This window comes from Triticum dicoccoides, chromosome 2A (assembly GCF_002162155.2).
Source record: "Triticum dicoccoides isolate Atlit2015 ecotype Zavitan chromosome 2A, WEW_v2.0, whole genome shotgun sequence".
In the NCBI taxonomy this organism is placed as follows: Eukaryota; Viridiplantae; Streptophyta; class Magnoliopsida; order Poales; family Poaceae; genus Triticum; species Triticum dicoccoides.
The window spans coordinates 669,744,880-669,751,571 of NC_041382.1; positions in this window are offsets into that span (position 1 = coordinate 669,744,880).

Below are 6,692 nucleotides of genomic sequence, written 5' to 3' on the forward strand. Positions count from 1 at the left end.
GGTGATTTGGATCACGACGAGTACGACTCCATCAACCCCGTTCTCTTGAACGCTTCCGCTCGCGATCTACAAGGGTATGTAGATGCACTCCTCTCTCCCTCGTTGCTAGATGACTCCATAGATAGATCTTGGTGATGCGTAGAAAATTTTAAAATTCTGCTACGTTCCCCAACAGTGGCATCATGAGCTTGGTCTATGCGTAGTTACTATGCACGAGTAGAACACAAAGTAGTTGTGGGCGTCGATATTGTCAATTATCTTGTCGTTAGTAGTCTTATCTTGATTCGGCGGCATCGTGGGATGAAGCGGCCCGGACCAACCTTACACGTACGCTTACGTGAGACCGGTTCCACCGACTGACATGCACTAGTTGCATAAGGTGGCTGGCGGGTGTCTGTCTCTTCCACTTTAGTCGGATCGGATTCGATGAACAGGGTCCTTATGAAGGGTAAATAGAAATTGGAAATTCACTTCGTGGTTTTGGCGTAGGTAAGAAACGTTCTTGCTAGAAACCTATAGCAGCCACGTAAAAACTTGCAACAACAATTAGAGGACGTCTAACTTGTTTTTGCAGCAAGTGTTTTGTGATGTGATATGGCCAAAGGATGTGATGAATGATATATGTGATGCATGAGATGATCATGTTCTTGTAATAGGAATCACAACTTGCATGTCGATGAGTATGACAACCGGCAGGAGCCATAGGAGTTGTCTTTATTTATTTATGACCTGCGTGTCAACATAAACGTCATGTAATTACTTTACTTTATTGCTAAAGCGTTAGCCATAGTAGTAGAAGTAATAGATGACGAGAGAACTTCAAGAAGACACGATGATGGAGATCATGATGATGGATATCATGGTGTCATGCCGGTGACAATGATGATCATGGAGCCCCGAAGATGGAGATCAAAAGGAGCAAATGATATTGGCCATATCATGTCACTATTTGATTGCATGTGATGTTTATCATGTTTTACATCTTATTTGCTTAGAATGATGGTATCTTAAATAAGATGATCCCTCGTAATAATTTCAAGAAAGTGTTCCCCCTAACTGTGCACCGTTGTGAAGGTTCATTGTTTCGAAGCACCACGTGATGATCGGGTGTGATAGATTCTAACATTCGAATACAACGGGTGTAAGCCAGATTTACACACGCAATACACTTAGGTTGACTTGACGAGCCTAGCATGTACAGACATGGCCTCGGAACACGGAAGACTGAAAGGTCGAACATGAGTCGTATAGAAGATACGATCAACATGAAGATGTTCATCGATGTTGGCTAGTCCGTCTCACGTGATGATCGGACACGGCCTAGTTAACTCGGATCATGTTATACTTAGATGACTGGAGGGATGTCTATTTGAGTGGGAGTTCATTGAGTAATTTGATTAGATGAACTTAATTATCATGAACTTAGTCTAAAATCTTTACAATATGTCTTGTAGATCAAATGGCCCACGTTGTCCTCAACTTCAACGCATTCCTAGAGAAAACCAAGCTGAAAGACGATGGCAGCAACTATACGGACTGGGTCCGGAACCTGAGGATCATCCTCATAGCTGCCAAGAAAGATTATGTCCTAGAAGCACCGCTAAGGTGACGCACCCGTCCCACAGAACCAAGACGTTATGAACGCTTGGCAGTCACGTGCTGATGATTACTCCCTCGTTTAGTGCAGCATGCTTTACAGCTTAGAACCGGGGCTCCAAAAGCGTTTTGAGAGACACGGAGCATATGAGATGTTCGAAGAGCTGAAAATGGTTTTTCAAGCTCATGCTCGGGTCGAGAGATATGAAGTCTCCGACAAGTTCTTCAGCTGTAAGATGGAGGAAAATAGTTCTGTCAGTGAGCACATACTCAAAATGTCTAGGTTGCATAACCGCTTGACTCAGCTGGGAGTTAATCTCCCGGATGACGCGGTCATTGACAGAATCCTTCAGTCGCTTCCACCGAGCTACAAGAGATTTGTGATGAACTTCAATATGCAGGGGATGGAAAAGACCATTCCTGAGGTATATTCAATGCTGAAATCAGCAGAGGTAGAAGTCAAAAAGGAACATCAAGTGTTGATGGTGAATAAAACCACTAAGTTCAAGAAAGGCAAGGGTAAGAAGAACTTCAAGAAGGACGGCAAGGGAGTTGCCGCGCCCGGTAAGCAAGCTGCCGGGAAGAAGCCAAAGAATGGACCCAAGCCCAAGACTGAGTGTTTTTATTGCAAGGGAAGTGGTCATTGGAAGCGGAACTGCCCCAAATACTTAGCGAACAAGAAGGCCGGCAACACGAAAGGTATATGTGATATACATGTAATTGATGTGTACCTTACCAGTACTCGTAGTAGCTCCTGGGTATTTGACACCGGTGCGGTTTCTCACATTTGTAACTCAAAGGAGGAGCTGCGGAATAAACGGAGACTGGCGAAGGATGAGGTGATGATGCGCGTCGGGAATGGTTCCAAGGTCGATGTGATCGCTGTCGGCACGCTACCTCTACATTTACCTACGGGATTAGTTTTAAACCTCAATAATTGTTATTTAGTGCCAGCTTTGAGCATGAACATTGTATCAGGATCTCGTTTAATTCGAGATGGCTACTCATTTAAATCCGAGAATAATGGTTGTTCTATTTATATGAGAGATATGTTTTATGGTCATGCTCTGATGGTGAATGGTTTACTCTTAATGAATCTCGAGCGTAATGCTACACATATTCATAGTGTGAATATCAAAAGATGTAAGGTTGATAATGATAGTCCCACATACTTGTGGCACTGCCGCCTTGGTCACATAGGTGTCAAACGCATGAAGAAGCTCCATGCAGATGGACTTTTAGAGTCTCTTGATTACGAATCATTTGACACGTGCGAACCATGCCTCATGGGTAAAATGACCAAGACTCCGTTCTCAGGAACAATGGAGCGAGCAACCAACTTATTGGAAATCATACATGCTGATGTGTGCGGTCCAATGAGTGTTGAGGCTCGCGGTGGCTATCGATATGTTCTCACCCTCACTGATGACTTGAGTAGATATGGGTATGTCTACTTAATGAAACACAAGTCCGAGACCTTTGAAAAGTTCAAGGAATTTCAGAGTGAGGTTGAGAATCAACGTGACAGGAAAATTAAGTTCTTGCGATCAGATCGTGGGGGAGAATACTTGAGTCACGAATTTGGCACACACTTAAGAAAATGTGGAATAGTTTCACAACTCACGCCGCCTGGAACACCTCAGCGTAATGGTGTGTCCGAATGTCGTAATCGCACTCTATTAGATATGGTGCGATCTATGATGTCTCTTACCGATTTACCGCTGTCATTTTGGGGCTATGCTTTAGAGACTGCCACATTCACTTTAAATAGGGCTCCGTCGAAATCCGTTGAGACGACACCGTATGAATTATGGTTTGGGAAGAAACCTAAGCTGTCGTTTCTAAAAGTTTGGGGATGCGATGCTTATGTCAAGAAACTTCAACCTGAAAAGCTCGAACCCAAGTCGGAAAAATGCGTCTTCATAGGATACCCTAAAGAAACTGTTGGGTATACCTTCTACCTCAGATCCGAAGGCAAGATCTTTGTTGACAAGAATGGGTCCTTTCTAGAGAAAGAGTCTCGAAAGAAATAAGTGGGAGGAAAGTAGATCTTGATGAAGTACTACCTCTTGAACCGGTAAGTGGCGCAGCTCAAGAAAATGTTCTTGAGGTGCCTGCACTGACTAGAGAGGAAGTTAATGATGATGATCATGAAACTTCAGATCAAGTTACTACTGAACTTCGTAGGTCCACGAGGACACGTTCCGCACCAAAGTGGTACGGCAACCCTGTCTTGGAAATCATGTTGTTAGACAACGGTGAACCTTCGAACTATGAAGAAGCGATGGCGGGCCCGGATTCCGACAAATGGCTGGAAGCCATGAAATCCGAGATAGGATCCATGTATGAAAACGAAGTATGGACTTTGACTGACTTTCCCGATGATCGGCGAGCCATAGAAAATAAATGGATCTTTAAGAAGAAGACAGACGCAGATGGTAATGTGACCATCTATAAAGCTTGGCTTGTCGCTAAGGGTTATCGACAAGTTCAAGGGGTTGACTACAATGAGACTCTCTTACCCGTAGCGAAGCTGAAGTCCGTCCAAATCATGTTAGCAATTGACACATTCTATGATTATGAGATATGGCAAATGGACGTCAAAATGGCATTCCTTAATGGTTTCCTTAAGGAAGAATTGTATATGATGCAGCCGGAAGGTTTTGTCGATCCTAAGAATGCTGACAAGGTGTGCAAGCTCCAATGCTCGATTTATGGGCTGGTGCAAGCATCTCGGAGTTTGAACATTCGTTTTGATGAGATGATCAAAGCGTTTGGGTTTATGCAGACTTATGGAGAAGCCTGCATTTACAAGAAAGTGAGTGGGAGCTCTGTAGCATTTCTCATATTGTATGTGGATGACATACTGTTGATGGGAAATGATATAGAATTCTTGGAAAGCATAAAGGCCTACTTGAACAAGTGTTTTTCAATGAAGGACCTTGGAGAAGCTGCTTATATATTAGGCATCAAGATCTATAGAGATAGATCGAGACGCCTCATTGGTCTTTCACAGAGTACGTACCTTGACAAGATATTGAAGAAGTTCAAAATGGATCAGTCAAAGAAGGGTTTCTTGCCTGTGTTGCAAGGTACAAGATTGAGCATGGCTCAATGCCCGACCACGGCAGAGGATAGAGAAAAGATGAGTGTCGTCCCCTATGCCTCGGCCATAGGGTCTATCATGTATGCTATGTTGTGTACCAGACCTGATGTAAACCTTGCCATAAGTTTGGTAGGAAGGTACCAAAGTAATCCCGGCATGGAACACTGGACAGCGGTCAAGAATATCCTGAAGTACCTGAAAAGGACTAAGGAAATGTTTCTCGTTTATGGAGGTGACGAAGAGCTCGTCGTAAAGGGTTATGTCGATGCTAGCTTCGACACAGATCTGGATGACTCTAAGTCACAAACCGGATACGTGTATATTTTGAATGGTGGGGCAGTAAGCTGGTGCAGTTGCAAGCAAAGCGTTGTGGCAGGATCTACATGTGAAGCGGAGTACATGGCAGCCTCCGAGGCAGCACAAGAAGCAGTCTGGGTGAAGGAGTTCATTACCGACCTAGGAGTCATACCCAATGCGTCGGGCCTGATGACTCTCTTCTGTGACAACACTGGAGCTATTGTCCTTGCCAAGGAGCCCAGGTTTCACAGGAAGACCAGGCATATCAAGCGTCGCTTCAACTCCATTCGTGAAAGTGTTCAAAATGGAGACATAGAGATTTGTAAAGTACATACGGACCTGAATGTAGCAGATCCGTTGACTAAACCTCTCCCTAGAGCAAAACATGATCAACACCAGAACTGCATGGGTGTTCGATTCATCACAATGTAACTAGAATATTGACTCTAGTGCAAGTGGGAGACTATTGGAAATGTGCCCTAGAGACAATAATAAAATGGTTATTATTATATTTCTTTGTTCATGATAATTATCTATTGTTCATGCTATAATTGTGTTATCCGGAAATCGTAATACATGTGTGAATACATAGACCACAACACGTCCCTAGTGAGCCTCTAGTTGACTAGCTCGTTGATCAAAAGATAGCCATGGTTTCCTGACTATGGACATTAGATGTCATTGATAACGGGATCACATCATTAGGAGAATGATGTGATGGATAAGACCCAATCCTAAGCTTAGCTCAAAGATCGTGTAGTTCGTTTGTTGTAGCTTTTCTGAATGTCAAGTATCATTTCCTTAGACCATGAGATTGTGCAACTCCTGGATACCGTAGGAGTGCCTTGGGTGTGCCAAACGTCACAACGTAACTGGGTGACTATAAAGGTACATTACAGGTATCTCTGAAAGTGTCTGTTGGGTTGGCATGAATCGAGACTGGAATTTGTCACTCCGTATGACGGAGAGGTATCTCTGGGCCCACTCGATAATGCATCATCATAATGAGCTCAATGTGATCAAGTGGTTGATCACGGGATCATGCATTACGGTACGAGTAAGTGACTTGCCGGTAATGAGATTGAACAAGGTATTGGGATACCGACGAGGTATTGGGATAGCGACGATCGAGTCTCGGGCAAGTAACGTACCGATTGACAAAGGGAATTGTATATGGATTGATTGAATCCTCGACATCGTGGTTCATCCGATGAGATCATCGTGGAGCATGTGGGAGCCAACATGGGTATCCAGGTCCCGCTATTGGTTATTGACTAGGGAGTCATCTTGGTCATGTCTGCATGTCTCCCGAACCCGTAGGGTCTACACACTTAAGGTTCGGTGATGGTAGGGTTGTTAGGAAGACTTTTATGTGATTACCGAATGTTGTTCGGAGTCCTGGATGAGATCCCGGACGTCACGAGGAGTTACGGATTGGTCCGGAGGTAAATATTTATATATGGGAAGTTGTCATACGGTCACCGGAAAGGTTCGAGGGCATATCGGTATTGTACCGGGGCCACCGGAGGGGTTCCGGGGGTCCACCAGGAGGGGCCACCTCTTCCGGAGGGCCTTATGGGCTGTATGGAGAAGGGAACCAGCCCAAGTGGGCTGGGGCGCCACACCCCCCTAGGGCCCATGCGCCTAGGGTTGGGGGGAAACCCTAAAGGGGGCGCCCCCTTGCTTGGGGGGC